The sequence below is a fragment of the Sus scrofa genome, chromosome 15 (assembly GCF_054392235.1).
Source record: "Sus scrofa isolate SSC_HxYL_T2T_F1_AM1 chromosome 15, Sscrofa_HxYL_maternal_Yorkshire_Landrace_v2.0, whole genome shotgun sequence".
Classification (NCBI taxonomy): domain Eukaryota; kingdom Metazoa; phylum Chordata; class Mammalia; order Artiodactyla; family Suidae; genus Sus; species Sus scrofa.
This window is the reverse complement of record NC_139397.1, coordinates 20153705-20174399: the sequence shown is the minus strand read 5'-3', so window position 1 is coordinate 20174399 and position 20695 is coordinate 20153705. Positions and strand designations below refer to the sequence as shown.

The following is a 20695-nucleotide window of genomic DNA, read 5'->3' as shown; positions in this document are numbered from 1 at the left end:
CTCTGGAGATTGAATGTAATGGCTAAGACAAAGCTCATGTGTTTTGTTATATTTTATCTCTGTCTCATTTTTCTTATATTTCAGAGAGTTTTTATAAAAATTAGATGTGGTGATCTATGTGACTCTTAATACATCATAATGCCCCATTAAATGTTATTTTCTCTTCTTTATTCTAATACTTCATATCAGAAGAGTACTCCCTATTGCAATATATTAGTTGGAAGAGAGCAAGAAAAGATTACTGAACTAGAAAAGATATCACCAAACCCTGCTTCTAAATACTCTGAAGTTCTTCATGGTCATCTGCTGAGCAAAGGGGTTCTGATGTTGCCATTGTGGCTCAGCAGTAATGAACCCAGCTAGTATCCAGGTGGATGTGGGTTCGATCCCTGGCCTTGCTCAGTAGGTTAAAGATCCAGCATTGCTGCGAGTTGTGGTGTGGGTCACAGATGTGGCTAAAATCCCACGTTGCTGTGGCTGTGGCGTAAGCCAGCAGCTACAGCTCCAATTCAGCCCCCTAGCCGGGAACTTCCTTATGCCATGTGTGCGGCCCTAAAAAGGAAACAAAAAGTGGGTTCCACTACTAAAACTATGTTTGAGAACCTCTAATTCTGTTCCAAACTCTTTTCACCTGTGAGAATCTAACTTGCCCTCTGTCATGATCTTGCCCTCCCACTTAGGCCACATTCTTTTCATCAGCTAAAGTGCAGCTTAGAACTCAACGTAAGTACCCTTCCTTGATCTGCCTAACTGACAAATTTAATATGAATTAACATGAGAAAAAATAACTCCCAAGAGGCACCCAAGTGTGCTCCAAGGACAATGGGTCAGTGTTAGATGAGAGGGGAAATTTTGAATCCAGTATGGTCTTGGGTATTAGTCACTCAGATTGTCCCCTGGCTCTGCTGGCCTCATGCCTGGCTTGCAGGGAAGGGAGGAAAGATTGCAAAGATTGACTAGAAGCTGAAAGGACTCTTTCATTGGAATCACTGAAGGGTTTTGGAAACCCAAGGCAATGGTACTTTACAACCTCTGTCCTAGTAGGATCAAAGGGTTGTGGGTTAAGTGGAAGAGTGTGGGGTATTTTTCCTTATTCAGAGTTTCTGTTAAGCATGAAAATGTCACAGAGTCTGAGTAGTAGATCCCCTGACAATTGGAATGCAGAAAAATTGGAGATGGTATTTCATTGTGAAGAGTTTTGGAGATTTTATTGCAGCACTGATGATTTGAGATAAGATCAACAGTATAGTAGGCAGTTGGGGTTGGGAGGGTGCTTTCAGTGGCTTTGATATCTATCACTCAACGATCCATATCAGGAGCAAAAGTAAATGGTAGATACATGCAGTAGATGGGAGAATTATTTTCTTAGCACGGTGAGATAATCTTGGACCTGTTTTGGAGTTATTATATTGTAATATAATAAAGAGATCCACTAAAAGCTCCAACAATTTGAATTGTGTGCCCTAAGAAAAAGAGTGAGATAGGAATATTCAAAAGCAAAAAAAAATTAGCAGAATTTTGCAGAGACCAGTGTTAGAGGACTCCTGCATCCTTGGAAACTGCAAAGACCTGAACTCAGGCATTTTCACTCAAGAGCTTCTTAGTTTAAATTAGGGTCCAGATTCTGAAGGTCTTCTTATTTCTATCTTATTCCCAAATGATTTTTCTCTGATGTAGAAACTTATAGTTTATTGAAAGCTCAGTTTTCTCATTAGACAAATTGGGGTTTGAATCCTAGTTCTTTCACATACATGTTTTTGGCCTTGGCCTAATCACTTCACCTCCATTTGCTTCTACTTCGTCATCTCTGCAGATGGAATAGTAACTTTACTGACCTCACAGGATTTTTGTGAGGCTCAAATGACGCAGAGTACATTGTTTGTGCTCAATAAATATCAATTAAAAATAAGTTTATCATTACTTTGTAACTATAACCATGTTACAACATGCTTAAATGTCCTTCCCTGAATTGTTTCTTACCCGTCTGTATCATGATCTTCCAATTTCTTTCTCACTAATATATGTCATAATGATTCTGTATTTTTTACTTAATGATCCTAAGAGAGATTGTGTCATCTTTTCAAGATTCATAAATGACTTTTTTCTGAATCAGTTGAGTCAGTTTCTTAAGTTCATATAATCGTATATAAGGACAATTATGTGAATATATATATATATAGAGAGAGAGAGAGAACATATATAGAGAGATAGTCAATAAGCAAGCCAGATAACATATTAAGTACCTACTTTCTATCAAGAAATATGCTAACAATAGGGATATATCTCTGAACACAAAACACAGAGTTTTATCTTCCTGGCCTCCTAGAACTATTTTGCAAGAAATTTTATGTGGACTAAAGCTCCCAAGTCAGATGCGGATACATATTTGGAAGTACTTTTCATAATGTTGTTATTTTGATATTAAAATCCTCCAGGCACTTATGACCTGGGGAAACATGGATTTCACTTTGCAAGGGTGAAGAATAGAGCACCCTGAAGAAGGAAAGCCTTAAGTTTGGAAGATCAAGGTAGAAACACAGAGGAACCTGGTTAATTAAACCTTTCCCTTTTAATGGGAACTTGAACTTAAATGAGTCACATGCCTCGTAGCTCTAGAGAAAAAGTAATGAAGTTAGAACTTGTGATGGATAATACTGTAGAACATTGCTAATACTTAGAGGTAAGTCTTTGAAATAGCTTTAGTGTCTAAGGAATAAGAAAAGGCATGTGCTTTGTTATTGTTTAATATATTACAGAAAATTTATTAAAATAAAAAATACTAGCCCAGTTTTGTTTTGTTTTGTTTTTTTCTTTTCTAAGGCCACACCCACAGCATATGGAAGTTCTCAAGCTAGGGGTCCAACTGGAGCTGTAGCCGCCGGCCTACACCAGAGCCACAGCAACACAGGATCCGAGTCGCGTCTGCTACCTACACAGCTGTGTCTGCGACCTACACCACAGCTCAATGCAACGCTGGATCCTTATCTCACTGAGCGAGGCCAGGGATCGAACCCACAACCTCATGGTTACTTGTCGGCTTCATTAACCACTGAGCCACGACAGAACTCCTAGCCCAGTTATTTTTATGGAATATATTGGAGAGAAAAAAACCTCTGGATCTTAACAGATTAGGTGAATGCATTTTGCAAAATTCTTAGCTATGTTCTGTTGGTAATTTTCAATAACAGATTAGAAAGCATCTCTTAGAAATTCTTATAGTATTATTAGAAGAATAACTAGAATTTCTTGTGGTAAAGTTAGGGAAGAAAAGAAATGTATCAAGAAATCAGAGGGTTTGAAAAAAAACCTCAAAGTATAAAATACTCAAATTTGAGGGTCTGGTTTGTTTTATTTCATGGAATGTTTATCTGCCATACATGAGAAAACTTAATTTACAAAATGAAAAGTGAACAGAAACACAAAGCCAACAAAATATCAGAATGACCTAATTGCCAAATGTTTGCTGTTGTCTAGAGCAGTGCTTCTCAAAATTTTTTGTACACATCAATTACCAGAGGATTTAGTAAAAATGTAGTATGTGATTCAGTAGGTCTGAGATATGGCTTGAGAGTCTGTGTTTCAAGCATGTTGCCAGGTAATGCTGATGTTGCTATTCCTTTGATCATCATTTTGCCTTATTAAATTTTAATTATAAATTTATAGGCCGTTATAAGAAGTAATACAAAAAGATCCCTTGTATCTTTTATCCAGATTGCCCCAGTAATACCATCTCCAACCTTTGTAAAAATCAGTTGGGAATATTTATGTGGCCCTATTTTTGAGTTCTCTATTCTCTTCCATTATCCTATGCATTTATACTTTCACCAATATACCACACAGTCTTGTTTGATGAAGTAGCGTAATAAATCTTGGAATTGAGTAGATTGATTTCTCCCACTTTTATCTTATTTTCCAAGGTTGTGTTAACCTATTCTAGTTCCTTTCCCTTCCCATGTAAATTTTTGAATAATCATATTTGTATTTAGAAAATTTTCTGCTGACGTTTTGATAGAAATAAATATATTCAGGGAGAATTGGTATCTTTAGTAGTTGCATCTTTCAAGCCATGAACACAGTGTATCTCTCCTTCATTTAGAACTTTTCTGATTTATTTTATCAGAATTTTGTAGTTTTAGCATAAAAGTCTTATATGGATTTTGTTGGATTTATATTTCTAAATATTTCTTCATTTTTGATGAGCTGTCATAAATAGTATTATATCTTTGAATTGTGTTCATCTTTTTTTGCTGGTTTATACTGTTGACTTTGTATGTTTAGTTTGTATTCTGTAGCCTTGTTAACTCACTTATTAGTCTAAGATTTTGGAGGGAGGGTGACACGGGAGGGAGGGAGGTTGGTAGATTCTTTAGAATTTTGCTACTATGTAACCTGCAAATAGAGATATTGTATTTCTCTCTCATCTGTATGGCTTTTATTTCCCTTTCCTACCTGATAATACTGAGTCAAATTATAGTACTATATTGAAAAGAATGGTAAGAGCAGACATCCTTGCCTCATTCCTAACCCACAGGGAGAGTATTCAGTCTCTCACCATTAAGTTCAATATTAGCTATAGATATTTCATAGATGCTTTTTGTAATGTTAAGGGAATTTCCCTCTCTTTTATTTTCCTGAGGAATGGGGAGTTCATGTAATTTACCCATGGCCACCCTGGTAAACATTTAGCATCTGATTGAGAAGACAAGTCTTTCTTTTTAAATCCTATTCTCTCAAGAATCCTAATGCATATATAAAACTAAGAAGGTTTAAAAAAAAGCATGGTCTTGTGTTCCCCTGTGGTGCAGCAGGTTAAGGATCCTGGATTGCCACTATAGCAGTGGCTCCAGTTTGATCGCTGGCCTGGGAACTTCCACATGCTGTGGGGCACAGCCAAAAAAAAAAAAAAAGAAAAGAAAAGAAAAATGAAAAGAATGGTCAGAAAACAGTGAGAATATAATGTGGCTAAAGTATAAATGTGTCTATGGAGAGTAGCGTAGATTAACTCAATTGAACTGATATGTGGAAGACATCTTTAGAGTTTGGAGAATGGGTTCAAATAGGGTGGGATTGGAATAAGGGACCTGAGTTAGAAGAGGTCAATTCTTCCGGCAAGAATTGATGACATCCTAAAGGAACAAAGTAGTAGTCAAGATTTCATTGCTTATGATTTCTAATTAGTTCTTTTCATGCTAGGTAAGAATAGCTTTAATATCTATAAAAAAATTACTTGAAATAGCTAGTAATTGCTATAACAAATACACCCACATATTTCAGTGGTTTTACACAATAGATTGTTTCTTGCCCATGCAGCAATCCAGAGTTCATAGTTAGCATGTGGCTTTTTACCACAAGATGATTCAGTGACCCAGGCTGCTTGTAGTAAAGTGGAATCCAGTCTGTTGAAGCAGAGAGAGGAAGGAGAAGGAAATTTGTTTCTTAAAAGCTTTGGTCAGAAAGACATGTGTGACTTCTAAACATATCCCCTTAGCTGGCACTCAGTACCTGGATCATATATATCCACAGAGACCTAGAAATACATTTAACTGTGTGCCTTGGGTGAGAGGAGGGGACACAGATTTTGGTGAGATGTATTTCATAAGAAGTCCTTGCCAGGAGTTCCCATCATGGCTCAGTGGGTTAAGGACCCGACTAGTATCCATGAGGATGCAGGTTCTATCCCTGGCCTTGCTCAGTGGGTTAAAGGATTGGGCATTGCCTCAAGCTGCTATGTAGGTCACAGATGCAGCTTGGATCTGGTGTTGATGTGTCTGTGGTGTAGGCCAGAGGCTGCAGCTCTGCTTCAACCCCTAGCCTGGGAACATCCATAAGCTGAAGGTGAGGCCCTAAAAAGTAGAAGAAGGTAAAAGCCAGAAGTCTTTGCTAGAAAATTAGAAGTCAATTATCTAGAAAATGTAAATACATAAAAGAGTAATTGTTTTAATACATATATCTTCCTATTGCTGCTACAACAAATTGCTATAACAAATCGGTAGCTCAACGCAACACATTTATTATCTCACAGTTCTGAAGGTCAGCGGTTACAAATGGGTCTCACTGGGCTTAGATCAAAGTGTCAGCAGCGCTGTGTTTTCTGGAAGCTCCAAAGAGAATCTGTTTCCTCTCTTTTTCCCCCTTCTAGAGGTAACCCACATTCCTTGTCTTATAGCCTTCTTTCATCTTCAAAGCCAGCAATAGCCAGTCAAGTCTCATGATGAAATTTCTCTGGTTTTGACACTTCTGCCTCCCTCTTGCATATTAAATGACCCATGTGATGACATTGAACCCATTAGGATAATCCAGGATAATCTTATTTTAAGGTTAGATGATAAGCAATCTTAATTCCATATAAAATGTAGGCACCCCCTCCCCCCACTTTGCCATGTAACATGTGAACTATTCACTGGTTTTAGGGATTAGGATATGGGGGGAGGGAGTTGTTTTTCTAACTGCTAAAGGATAGTAGAATTTTATAGACAAATATAAATGGATATTATCATGTTATTATATTTTCTATTAAACAAGGAAATGCAGCCCTAATGGAAAAGTTAAGTAGCTCTGAATTCAAATTTCAGCTGTCATTTAATAACTCTGTAAACTTATTAGTTCAGACAAGCTGTATAACAACTATATGTTTAATTTCTAACATGTAAAAATAGGAATAAGTCATCCTTTACCATAGATCTAGTGTTAGGCTTAAAAGAATCACTGTATATTTAAGATACTCCCTGAAACATTGTTCATTAAAAATAAGCTGGTTTAGTTCAATGTAGTTCCTCTTTTATCCAGGCTTGGAAAAGATCACTATGACCTTAGATAAAGGCATCATTTTTTAAACTTGACTTTCAAGGCTGGCTGTTTTTCAGTCTATATTGAAATGATGATTGTAAAGTACTTGTCAAAAGAGGGGATATTATGTAAATTCCAAAAGCACTTTTTGCATATCAAAAATATGAGACCCTAAACATAGAAATTGAGAAACTCAAAAAGGAAAGTTTATACCATTGGGTAAGAAAGTTGGAGTGCCTTTAAAGCTCAGGGTGGGGATGAGGGAGAACCATGCTCTGTGTAAGGAAAGATTTGGAAAAGTAAGTGTTGGATGAAGATGCTGCTAGAGTCCTTCAGAGAGATTGGCCCCAAGAGAAAAAATTAAACAAATAAAAAAAGCAAATTGGACAGTCTTAGAAGAAAGTAGAGTCTCTTCTCTGCACGTTCATTTGGGACTTGAATAGGAAATTGTCTTGGAGAGTGTCTCCAGAGGTGAATAGAGTAAGAATGGCAGTGAAATGAGCTAAAGCAGAGAAATGCCAGATATCATATCCTGATTCTCCTTCCCTGTAGGATGTAGACATTGAGCAAATCTTGTGTGCCTCCAGTAGGGAAGTGGAAGGTAATATTCAGGTTTACCAGTATCCCAGGAGATAGATCCCTTCATGGCAAGGGACAAATTAACAGACTACAAAGCCAGGGACTAGTTGGAGGGTTCACTACCAGTGAGAGTGGAGATGAGAGTCAGAAAAGTAGGGATCCCTGCACACTAATCATGTTAAGAAAACAGGCCTCTAGGTACAGCATCACTGAGCACTTGAGCAGTAAATGTATCAAGAACAGGGTTAACACCAGAGGCCAAGGAGGACAAGTTACACCTTAAGAGTGTGGAGGGGAGTTCCCGTCGTGGCGCAGTGGTTAACGAATCCGACTAGGAACCATGAGGTTGCGGGTTCGGTCCCTGCCCTTGCTCAGTGGGTTAATGATCCGGTGTTGCTGTGAGCTGTGGTGTAGGTTGCAGACGCGGCTCGGATCCTGCGTTGCTGTGGCTCTGGCGTAGGCCGGTGGCTACAGCTCCGATTCAACCCCTAGCCTGGGAACCTCCATATGCCGCGGGAGCGGCCCAAGAAATAGCAACAACAACTAAAAGACAAAAGGACAAAAAGACAAAAAAAAAAAAAAAAAAAAAAAAAAAGTGTGGAGGCCGTCAGAGAATGACCCGTTGGAGTAAAAATCATGGCTCTCAGACGCAAATAAAATGCACACGTGTCAAATATTTCTTTAACTAATTAATGAAGGAGTGAGGAATATTTTACAGATGTCTAAAAGAAGAATTAAAAGAGCACACACTTATTTCAGTAATCGCAGATACAAAAATGAATTTGCCATAAATGCCAAACTCTGCAATATCAGGACCATAATCAATTGCATTCCATCAGACAAAATTAGTTTGTGACACTATGGACAGGAAATATTTGTACCACTATCACGTTTACACAGTTTACAGAGTTATAAATGAACTCAAAGGCAGAGTGAGTGAGTGTTATACAATCATGTAACTCAGAAGGGTGTGCCAAGAGGGACAGATACCCAATAATCATTTTTGCCTGACTCAGTTTTTTCTTTCTTGGTCTTTTCTGACCAACCACATGCAGACCACTCTCATGATATTTTCTCCCGCACCTATGCATCATCTTGAAAAGGGAAATGAGGAGTAAAGGATCCAGAGCATGAAGAGACTCCCATGATGGCACCCTTTTAAATTAAAAAAATATATATATAGCATTCCTTGAATGAGTAAATGTGAAGAGTTTGTTTTCACCAGTGAAACTGAGAACTTTACAAAATTTAGTTCAGAGAAGGGGAAATAATGACATTTAGAGATTTTCCACATTTGGATGGAGACAGGTAAATTTTAAACCTGATAAATATGCCAATGGATTAATATAGTCTCTGGTACAAAATAAAGTGCTCAATTGAGAGTATCCTATTACTATGCATTCAGGAAGGACCAGCTTTGCTCCTTTGTGGGTAAACAGGCAGAATGAGTGGGCACCATGCTTAAGTAATAGAAATTATAATGTTAAAAAAAGCATGTGTCTCTTACTGAATCAACATAATGGTATGTTGTATTATATGGCTGCACTTAAGCTATATCTATAGCTTATCAGGAAGTGAGGATGTGATTCTGAGCAATCTGGGCAGGGATATGACCAGGTAAAGTTTGAAAATAATTGAAAGGTTTTCCTTATCCTTCTTTGGTAATCGTTATCCTTTCCTGGCTCCTCCTCTGTCCTTCAGGCACCAGGTCCTTTCTATGGCCTTCAGTTTTCCAGAATAAAGCAGTAGTATACCATCCAGGCCTGTAATTATTCATCCTTTTAACTTCTCCAACTACCCACTCCCCTCAAAAATATGACCCAAAGGGGGTGCATTAATCGACTTTCCGTTTGGAAATGATGTACAGACATAATCATTCCATTAAAATGAGAATGATGAGAAAGAGTTCAAATGATTATTCTAAAGGAATAAAACCTTAATGGTATTATGTTCTGGAAGGCAGATGGGTGGGGCAGGTTTGAAAAATATTTATAGTATTAGATGGATTCTTATAAGTATCAGTTAAATTACAGTTAGGCCTTGCTCATTCTCCAGTGTGTGAGAATGAAGTTTAATCCGTGTGTTTGAGTATCACACATTATGCTGGAATATTTCCCCGTCATTAGACCATGTATATATATGTGTGGTGAAGATAGAAGCACACCATCCTGAAGAACAAAATTCCAGGGCTAAGTTTGCATGTATTCTGAAAGTATTTTCCAGATAATTAGAAAATGTTCCACTGAATCAAAGGCCTCCTATATAATACACAGTTAAATGATTATTTTGGAGCTTATTTTGGAGTATTATTACCTTTGAGAAAGCATTGTTATTGGGCACTTTTTTCTTGGAGACATTAATGCATATAATTAAAACCATACAATTCAACTTCTCTGCAGGACATCTATGAAACCATTTATGGGTTGTTTTTTCTTGTCCTTCTAGGTGTTGCTGACTGTGGGCTCAAAGTAATGAGAAGAAAGTTATTTTTAGTTCAGCAGAAGTGTTGTGGTTGCTCTAAACTAAAAAGGCTTATTTAGAGTTTACATACTCTACTACGGTACATTGTGTTTTATATAAAGCTAATTGCTTTCCTTAGTTTCACCATTATCCATTTTTTTCTAATAAGCCTTTCCCCACTAAAGAAAAGAAAATGGAGTAGATTTGTATCACTAGTTGGAAAAAAATAAAATGTTCAAAGTAAAATAATACATTAAAAACATTTCCCCACCATTACCACCGTAGTTTATAAGGACTTTACTTTTTACCTATTTTCAAAGTAAAATTTAAGGGAAAATGTATGTGTTCCATATATGCTTATGTGAGTAGATGACCTAAAGTGATCATTATCTTTCTGCGTATGTGCAAAAATCATTGATGAGAGAAATTTTGTGTAACCCTTCTGCTCACAGGTATTCCAGTATTTATCATCATCATTACATCTTTTTATTAAGCACTTACCTTTGCCCTTATCTCTGGTGGTTGTGGAACAAAGCAATGTAGCTACTCATGAGCCTTGAACTTAAGAGCTTACTATCTAAAACATTAAAATGAGAAACCATTGGTTAAATAGTTGCCTGAAGTCTTACCATCAAGTTTCAAGCCCAATTTATTCTGAAAAATGAATACTAAGTTGGATATAAAATCCAAACCACTGTCCCCAGGCCATTGAACATTTGATGGTATATGGAGATGTGGTTCTAAATAGCTATTTCAGGATATGATTGCACCAGCCACTCAAATATGAAAATGGTTGTGATTCATTTGAACATAAAGTTTTCCTATGCCCAGCCATAGGCAGATGAGAACTATACCAGCCATGAGGCAGACGCATAGATTTTTATCAGGCTGAGTGAAAGCACTTTAGTGTGAGTCAAGTAGCCCAATGCAGGCAAGGAAGGTTATCGCTGAAGGCTGTGTGCTTGACTGGAGAGGAGAGTAAAAACATAAAAGGAGTATTAGGAAATAGGTTCCTGCTGCCCATCACCACTTCATCAGTTTTCTGAGTGTTACTTAATGTAGAAAGATCATTGAGAATATGCTTTTTGGATGTTTTGGATGTTTCTGATGTTTCCACTTAGGTTTGTAAGCTCAAAATGATGACCCATGTATTAGACAGAGTAAGTGAGGCTGAACCTAGACAAAAATGGTATAGCTGGAGGGGTGTCTGTAAGTGTCTTCCCTCTCTCACCTCTTCCTTTCAATGGCAGCTGCACTGCTATGGCCCGGTGATCCTGACTGTCATTCTCTCCTCCTCGGTGATACTTTGCGAAAGCCTCCTTCTCAGATCTGAACCCCATGAAATCCCATAGCTAACCAGTGGACCAGATCTGTTCACCAGCCATTCTCCAAACCCCACCTTGTACTGTCTTCCAAAGTATCTTCATTCCTCCCGTGGAAGAAAATAAGATTCTATTTCTAGCCCTCTCAATAGCCCTTCCTGAAATATAGCCAGGCTCCTGGATTTAAGGGGTTAAAGACAGAGAAGGGAGAAGGTTGAAGAAAGCCAGGAGAAAGTGTCTCAGAAGGCTTTTAATAAAATAGGTCTCTACCTGTCTTACTATCTTGGAAAATATACTTGAAAAAACATGAGTATTCCATAAGCATACTGATGAGAAACATGAGAGAACTAGACATGTAAGAATTCTACTTAGTTAACTCTTTTTATTTGTCAACCAATTCTAGCTTCATAAGTTAATACAGACTATTTTTTTCAATTAGAACAAAATAAAATTCTTACTTGTTAAAACACCTAATATGATCTAAGCACCAGAAAAATCTCATTGTACTTACTCTTCGCATATTTAGGTTACTGAGGTGATTCCTTGAAGTTATCAGTGGAAGGGAGGCTCGATATAAAAAGACTTTTCTTTATGTTATGGTAGGCAGAAGTTTGGTCTCCATGGTCTTTGCTCTCTAGGTCACAACCCTGCTCAAGCTGCATTATATGGCAAAATAGATTTTTCTTATATAGTTGAGGTTGCTGATCTGCTGACCTTAAGGTAGGAAGATTATGCTGTGTGGGCCCAATCTCATCACGGGAGCCCCTCAAAGCAGAAGATTCCTTTGGCTAGATACAGAAGAGATGCAGCCAAACAGAAAATCTGAGATTCAAAGTATGAACATGACTCACTCTTGCTGTCTGTTTTTTTTTTTTTAATGATTTTTTCCATTATAGTTGGTTTACAATGTTCTGTCAATTTCTACTGTACAACAATGTGATATATCTATATATATTCTTTTTCTTACATTATCCTCCATCATGTTCCATCATAAGTGACTGAGTAGCATTCCGTGGTGTATATATACCACATCTCTTAATCCATTCATCTGTCAATGGACATTTAGGTTATTTCCATGTCTTGGCTATTGTGAATAGTGTTGCAATGAACTTATAGGTGCATGTATCTTTTTCAAGGAAAGTTTTGTCCAGATATGCCTAAGAGTGGGATTGCATGGTCATATGGTAGTTCTATATTTAGTTTTCTGTGATACCTCCATACCATTTGTTTGTTTGTTTGTTTGTTTGTTTGTTTGTTTGTTTAGACTGCACCTGTGGCAGTTCCTGGAGTAGGGGTCGAATTGGAGCTGCAGCCTACACCACAGCCACAGCAATGCCGCATCCAAGCCAAGTCTGCAACCCACAGCACAGCTTGTAATGCCAGATCCTTAACCCACTGAGTGAGGCCAGGAATCGAACCTGCATCTTTATGGGTACTAGTTGGGTTCTTAACCTGCTAAGCCACATCAGGAATTCCTCACTCTTACTGTCCTGAGCTGGACAGGACAACTTGACAAGAAATGTCAGTGTTTTAGCAGCTGAGAGTGGACCCTAGCCAACACCCAGCAAGGAAATGAGGACCTCAGCCCTCAACCACCAGGATCTCATCTCTGCTTATGAGCACATTATCCCCATACCTATTTCAGTGGCCTTCAGACCAGAGGCCAGGTGGTCGAACTCCTCATCTTTGGTCCTATGAGTCCCAACGCAGAAGAATTATTCAAGCCTATTCATATTTCTGTCATAGAGAACCATGAGAAAATAATTCTGTATTGTTTTAAGCTCCAAAATGTATGTAATGTGTTATGCCATTGGTAGAAAAGTAATAATACACATGCAATAAACCACCTCTCCAAAAAAAATATATATATACACACACATACGATGATAACTATGCATTCCATGTCAATCTATTGTCTGAATTGTGGACACAACAAGAAAAATTAGTGGAAAACCCTCACAAACTCATCTCACCTCTAATTTGGTTAGAGAAAACAACAGCAGAAAAAAGTTCCCCATCATTAAGAGAAATAAAATTTAAGACCAAGACTGTTATGAGAATTAAATGTGATTTCAATAATAAAGTACGTCTAGGTGTTCCCATTGTAGCTCAGTGGGAAATGTATCTGACTCGCATCCATGAGGACACAGGTTCTATCCCTGGCCTTGCTCAATGGGTTAAGGATCCAGCTGTGATTCAACCCCTAGCCTGGGAATCTCCAAATGCTGTAGGTGCAGTCCTAAAAAGACCAAAAGAAAAAAAAGAGAAGAAGAAGAAAGTACATCTCTTAGCATGTTTATCGTGTTCTGTGCATGATATTATCTTTCCTTACCCCATGCTGCCCATCTGATTCTGTTACTTAGAATTACTGTACCTGCATATTTCCAGAGTTACACACCCTAAAAAGATGCCATCGTATAAAGCAGGTATTGTGAAGCCAGGCAGGGAATCACTATCAACTATGATGCTACAAACTCTCATGACTGACAGTGAATCTCTAGGTTGAGGCTTCTGGGGAGGTAAGTTTCTGACATGTTCCCAAGGTGAGTCTTGGGCAGTTGCCAGGCACACACTCAAGAATCCCACAGCTTGAGTATGGCCAGGCCTGATGAGAATGGAATTCCTGACAGCTGAGTTATGGGAATCTGCCAGATGGGTAATGTGTCCCTACAACATGGCCAAAAGCAGAATCATTGTTTCTCCTGGAAGCCTGGTAGCCTGCTCCATCTGCTTTTCATAGATTTTACCAGTGAGCTAAGGGAATACAAAGAAACTATGTTTCTTCCTCTCTCTTAGTTGAGAAGGTTAAGTAGAAGGGCCGTGCTACAAAAGAAAAAGCAGAAGAAAGACAGATAATGCTGTAGTGTGACTACACTTAATCATACCTAGAGCTGCTGAGTTGATGGCTGCCCTTGTAATTCAGCTATGGTTGAAGTTGGAAAACCTGCCGGGTTTGTGGGAACTGGCCTCTAGTAGCAACTGTGACCATTATTTTTCTCTTTTATGGCATTTCCTTTTAAACTATGTTTGAGATCTTTGTTGTAGGCGTATACCCTGGGGCACCAGACTGGTGTGTGGAGACTTCAGTGAGATACAGCACATAAAAGGATAGAGGATAAGTGTGACGAATCGCAATGACAAGGCTAAGTTGGAGGTAACTTGTGAATGATAAAGTGGACTGAAAACTCCCTTCCTGTGACAGTGCAAAGGGGAGATGAGAGGCAACCTGAGGATATGGATCCTGGAAAGTATGCCCACACACGCTATGGACCACAATGCCCTAATCAAACATCCAAGGTCTGTGTTCACCCTGTCCAAAATAAATAGCATCCGCCATCAAGTGCGCACATTATTAGCAACAGGCTACATGAGTTAATCATTCATGAAGGTGGGGAATTTGGCATTGATCCAAAGTTGAGCGATGTGTGAGTAAGATGAAAGAGCCTTGCCTAGGTATTCAGAAGCAAGAGCAATGCAAAAACGGTCATGCGATCAACAAAGCAGTACAGTTATTAAAGCCCTCCCAGGGTGAATAAACAAAAACTCACCAATGACAGCTAGAAAAAAACCAAACAAAAAAAAACTTTCCCTGGAGTGACCACTTTGTATTGCTTCCTTTTTTTTTAACTTAAGAAGCAAAATTTAGTTTATAAAAATTAAAGCATAAAATCAAATCATATCCCAAACATTAAACAAAACTAACTCAAGTAACACATTGAATCTCACTTTTGGCTTGTGTTTGACAAGAAATGGCCATGGCAGTTTTTTGGCATCTTTCCAACTGGACTTCCTTACAGAGCTGCCAGGACACTGTTAATTAGGAAAATAGTTGCAAAATAAAGAGGCTTTGGAGAGAACAAACTACAAATGTGATTCAAATATATTGAATCTTTCCAAGATGTGCCTTGTGGCCTTTCTCAGCGTATTACTTGTTCAGAACATCACTCATGAGCCAGGAACCATGAACATGCAGGAACTGTGTACACGATGTGGTGAGTTCTTTTGTTTTACGGTTGAAAACATACTTTTCTGTGCCTCTCCTTAGCTTGTATAAACTTAACTTCATTGGCAACTTTCTGCCACACAAATGAAAAGAGAAAGTGCTCTTTCATACTTCCCAAAGTTTCTGATATAATATTTTAGAATTATGAGAAAACAATATATTAGTATATTAAACTCTACTATAGTGTTTTCCATACTATACTCAGGGTGGGAAACGCCCTGAGTCTTGCATAGTGTGAGAGCTGAAGCAGGAATCCTCTGGACTCTGGAACTCTGATACTGTGTCACTGTTAGCCCTGCAGCCTGACGCTCTCCAATTTGGAACAGATTCTCAGTTAGGATCTCCTGATGTCTTCTTAGTAGCGAGTGTTTCCTTTGTTTTTAGCCCAGCAAGAATTTGGAGAGTTTTCTAAACACCTATTCAGGAGATGCTTTTCAATTCTGCACTATGCAACCCCCTTTTATTTTCTTTAAAACTCTTAACACAACTAGAATTCTGAAAGAAAGGTCTAACCTAATGTAATGGTCCTTTCTGTTACTATTTTCGTTTCTAATATTTGCCTCTATATCAGCTATATTTGATAGGTCAGAGTTATCCAGAGAAACAAGAACTGAAATATACATATATATATTATATATATATATATATTACTGGGGTTGGAAAGCCTGAAATCTGTAAGGCAGGCTTTGAAGCTTGAAACTTGGGCAGCAGTTGATGGTGCAGTCTTAAGACAGATGGTTTTCTTCTTTGGTAAACCTCATTTTTCTGCTATTAAGGCCTTAAATTAGATTGGATCAGATCCATTTTGTAGAGGATAATCTCTTTGTTTAAAGTCAACTGATGGTAGATGTTAACCATAGCTACAAAATACTTTCATAGCAAAACCTAAATTAGTGTTTGATTAAGCCATTGGTTACTTTATACCCTAATCAAGTTAACACATTAAACTAGCCAGCACAGTCTCCATCTAAGGAGGAAACAGCTATTCTACATAGCATTCTTATGAAATCTCTTTACATCCTTAAGAAAACTCCTTTTCAATGTCTCCCAGAAATATGGGTAGAACTTTGAACCCCTTCCTCTGTTTAATTGTCTTTTCTAGAGAAGATCCTTGATTGAGAATAGTGACTTTTTCCTTTTTTTTTAATGACCCCCCCCCCTTTCAAAATTGTTGAAAGCTTTGGGTCCCTCTTTTGTGGAAAAAAAAAATGTCCTCATGTAAAATTGTAATATTTCTCAAACCCTCAGGTGTTTATTTTAATGAACCTAACACCTCATTTTGTAAAACTTTGCTCTAGATTAAAGATTTGAGAAATGAGACATTCTGCATTTTATTTGGGGAAGTTTTCTTTTCTCACCATGGATTGAATAAGAATTAATTTTAAAATGGACAAGGTTAGTTGAAGCAACAAGCATAGCTTAGTCTGTATTACTGTAGATAATTGAAGACACAATGTCAATTAATGTAAAGAAAACACATTCTCAAAAAGTCACTTTTGTCCCTAAGGCCCACAGAGAACTTTTCATAATCATTGTCACCTCTGCAAAGGAGAATCTTATTTAATACACTACAAAGAGCACATAATTTTAAGAAGGGACCCTTTAAAAACCTAGAATCTCAGCAATGCTAGAACTATGAAATTACTAGGAATTTCATTGACTGCCATGCCCTAGACTAAGAGTAAGCAGGCTGTTGTCAGCTGGATTATTGCTAATTGTTTGCATCAATATTATTATCATTATGAAGATAAAATGAGTCTTTTCATGATAGCATATCAAACTCAATTTATAATGAACTAAAGATTTAATCTTAAATATTAATGAGTCTTCCACCTGAATTCGAGTGATTTTACACCAGTTACTGATGATTTCAGTAACTTTAGTATAATATGTTTTACGCACAAAATATTGTTTTAAAAAGTCAGATTTCCTATAGACACTGTATAAATAAAGTATCGCATGTAATAGTTAAGTAATTATATCAGAGCCATAGGGAAATTAGATGAGAGTTCCATAGTGGTCTGTATTTTTTAATACAGTGTTCAGTTTGGGGAACTAATATTAGGAAAGTCACTGATGAAGAAGTGTACATTTAGGAGTTCTGGTATGGCTCAGCAGGTTAAGGGTCTGATGTTGTCACTATGGCAGCTGGGGTCGCTGCTGTAATGCAGCTTCGATCCCTGGCGCAGGTATTTTTGCATGCTGCAGGTGTGGCCAAAAAAGAGAAGTGTATGTTTAAAGTCAGTGAGAAATATGAATAGATAGATAGATAATTGATAAATAGATCTATAGAATAGGTGGATAGATACATAGATCAATATAAATAGGTATGGGTATACATATATACATATGTAGATATATATTAAACTGAGGGTATTTATTGCTTAGAAAAGTAAACATGGCAATAATTCAAGAACCTTGAATACTTAAATAGATTTCATGTTAAGTTCAGGATGTAGGACAGTGTGTATAGTGTGCTACAACTTGGGCCAAGTAGAAATATATGCATAGCAATGCCTTTGTGTGTACATAGGCTATCTATAGTTGGTTTCATACACATACACAACTGATAATAGTAGTTGTTTATGGAAAGTTTATTTTTCGCTATGTTTTGTGTGTTTTAATTTTTAAACAGGACATATATACTGAATCAAAAATTTGTAATTAAAACAAAATTGCTGGAGTTCCCATCATGGCTCAACAGAAATTAATCTGACTCATATCAATGAGGATGCAGGTTCGATCCCTGGGTTAAGGATCTGGCATTGCTGTAGGGTCAGAAGAGGCTTGGATCCCACGTTGCTATGGTTATGATACAGGCCGCCATTTAGAGCTTCAATTTGACCCCTAGCCTGGGAACCTCCTATGCTGATAGTGCGGCCCAGAAAGACAAAAAAACAAAAAGCAAACAAACAAAAAACCAAAGTTGCTATAATGTGGATAAGGAAGCCCATTTACAGATATTTATTGTAAGGTTTACTCCAATGGGAACAATGAGAGGGGGATAAATATTTATCAATTATATGCTTTGTGTTAGAAAATTCAATAAATTATCTAATGCATTCCTATAAGGTAGGATCTCTTATTCTCATTTAAAAGAGTTACACTGAGACTCAGTAAATTTAAAAATCTGTTCAATATCCCTCCTTCAGTGTAAAATGGAGGTAGAATTTGATTTCAGTTCTGTTTGACTTTGAGCCTGTTGCTTAAAGCTGCTATCTGTGGAAAGTTGATGACCCCTAGGGTCTATTCCAGTCCTATTACACCATGATTTATTGAAGACTGGAACTGAGAAATAAGTACTTTTGAGTCTTTTTAGTTATAAAGTAAAAAAGATCAACTGGTAAATAAGCAAGTCGCTTTTTGCTTTTGAAATTTGAATATTAAAGATGTTAGGGTGAATAAGAGAGGAAGTTAGAAAAATGTCTCTGTAAACAGGTTATAAAAAATAGCACTGGCAGATAAGAATCTTTTGGCAGATAGCCTATGTTGGCATTGAGAGCAAAGACAAAAGTGTAGAGTTACTTGAATAATAGAGGGCCGGTGAAGATATCCACAGAACAGGATGAAGTAATTACAGCTGGGAAATAGAGAGATGAGCTCAGGCTCTTGTTTTGGACATCAGAAAAGAAGGGAAGCTGAGAAAAGCAACAGTTTCTGTGGTTCACATGACCAGTCCCAACACTCTTCTCAATTCCTTTCCCAATTTCATTCACATTCTCACGATTTCTTCCAACCACTTGGCTGATTTCAGTAGAAATGACACATATTTCATTGAACTCCCAGAACACTCTTATTAAAGATATTCCCTTAACAATAACTGTTTTAGTTTTTGTTGGACAAATTACAGCTACACAAGCTAGCCAATTACTATATCTGATAATAGACAAGACTGACCAGTGGGTAAACATGCTGGACCACAACAGAATTAACATTTTGCCTTATATTCCTTTGTTGTACAAATTATAACATAGTTTGCAATGCTTTGTTTAGACTAAGAGATACTCATAAGAGCTGTTTGATAGAGACCTAAAAATATTATAAACTTATCTGAACCACTGGTTGATGCAATGTTTATTTGATTTATACAATAAAATGAATTAATTTAGACTATATCAATTTGGAATTTGAGATAATTCACTCAGAGTCTGGGCTAAGTGGGCTTCATATGTATTAGGAAGAAGTGTGTTTGCTGATTCAATTAATAGAGTAAATGCTACAGAGAGGGGCATTAGAATATTTAATGTGGAATGAAAGCTATTTCCAAGCATCCCTGGTTCTCAATCAGGGATGACTTTGTCCCTCAGGGAACAATTTGGCAATGCCAGAGATATCCTTGTTTTTTAACAATGAGTCAGGGGTGCCACTAGTATCTAGTGAGCAGGCGCAGGGATGCTGTGAAACATCCTATAATGCACAGGATATCTCCCACAAAAAAGAATTATCCACCCCAAAATGTCAATAATGCTGAGGCTGAGAAACCTCTAAAAGCACCCATTTATCTTATGTCAGTATGTTTATTGCAACCTATGCTTATCCAGTCATTAAAGTAGTCACCCTAGAACTCTACTAGGAAATCTTTGGTTGGTCTAGGTTAGTTAATGCCATAAAAATCAGTGTATCTATTTGTTATTCTTTGTTTTGTATATTTATGGAAGTACATAGTAGTTGTTGTCATTAAAATCAACTCTAATATGACAACTAAAGATACTTGAAAATGAGCAAAAATTGAATTTCTTTTAGAGAAAATCTGTATTGTGATATAACTCACAAATTTAGACTTTTCCTTCCTTCCTTAGACTAAATATAACTAGGAGAAATTTCAGTTAAGTTTTTTTTAATATACACAAGTATTTTGTCTGGATATGAAGTAGTGGATTTATTTTTAAAAACAACATTCAATGAAACTGAATATTCAGATAGTTGAGTTTAAACTATGTACTATGTAATATATACTACTAGGAAAAAAATATGCCTTAATGATAGAGCCAGAGCTATTGTAATTATTTTTTACTGTATTATTATTATTTAGTAACTTGACTTACATTATAAACTAATTGTGTGCATTTCCAAAATGCACTTTGTGTTAAGTTACAAAATTAAAATTGAAGAAAGAAATCAACATGTTTAGACAAAGGAGAAAGGAAGTCTCTAAGTAGTTTTGCTGGGCCCTCCAAAAGCTACTAGACCCTAGGGCAGCTTTGTATGAATTAATATAGCTTTGCTTTAATGATATACATTTGTAATTATGCACTCTTAAATATCCAAAGAACTTAATGTGTTTTAGATGAAAAAAAATCAGACTTAACAATACCCTTTATAAAATAAAATTTAATTCTATTTGTTATAAGGAAATGAGAAAAATAAGCCAAGGTATAACCGTCTAAAACCGGGAAAGCAAATACAGAAACTTTTTCCTCTGTTTTCCAAAATTATTTTTAATTTTTTTCTTGGAAGAAGTAATTATTTTTCACTGTTCATGAAAGTTAAGAGGAAAAAAAAAAAAAAAAAAAAAAGCCCTACAGAATAAACCCAGGGATCAGAA

General features: G+C 37.0%; 1 long non-coding RNA gene across 4 annotated transcripts in view; it reads left to right on the top strand.

Moving 5' to 3' along the window:
- Positions 1-15071: 15071 nt before the first annotated feature.
- LOC102164639 (uncharacterized) overlaps positions 15072-20695 on the top strand; it is a 234560-nt gene continuing 228936 nt past the window's right edge. For all 4 annotated transcript variants that reach the window (XR_014829092.1, XR_014829093.1, XR_014829091.1 and 1 more), the window contains exon 1: positions 15072-15139. This is a non-coding gene — a long non-coding RNA (uncharacterized LOC102164639). The remainder of the gene's footprint in view (positions 15140-20695) is intronic.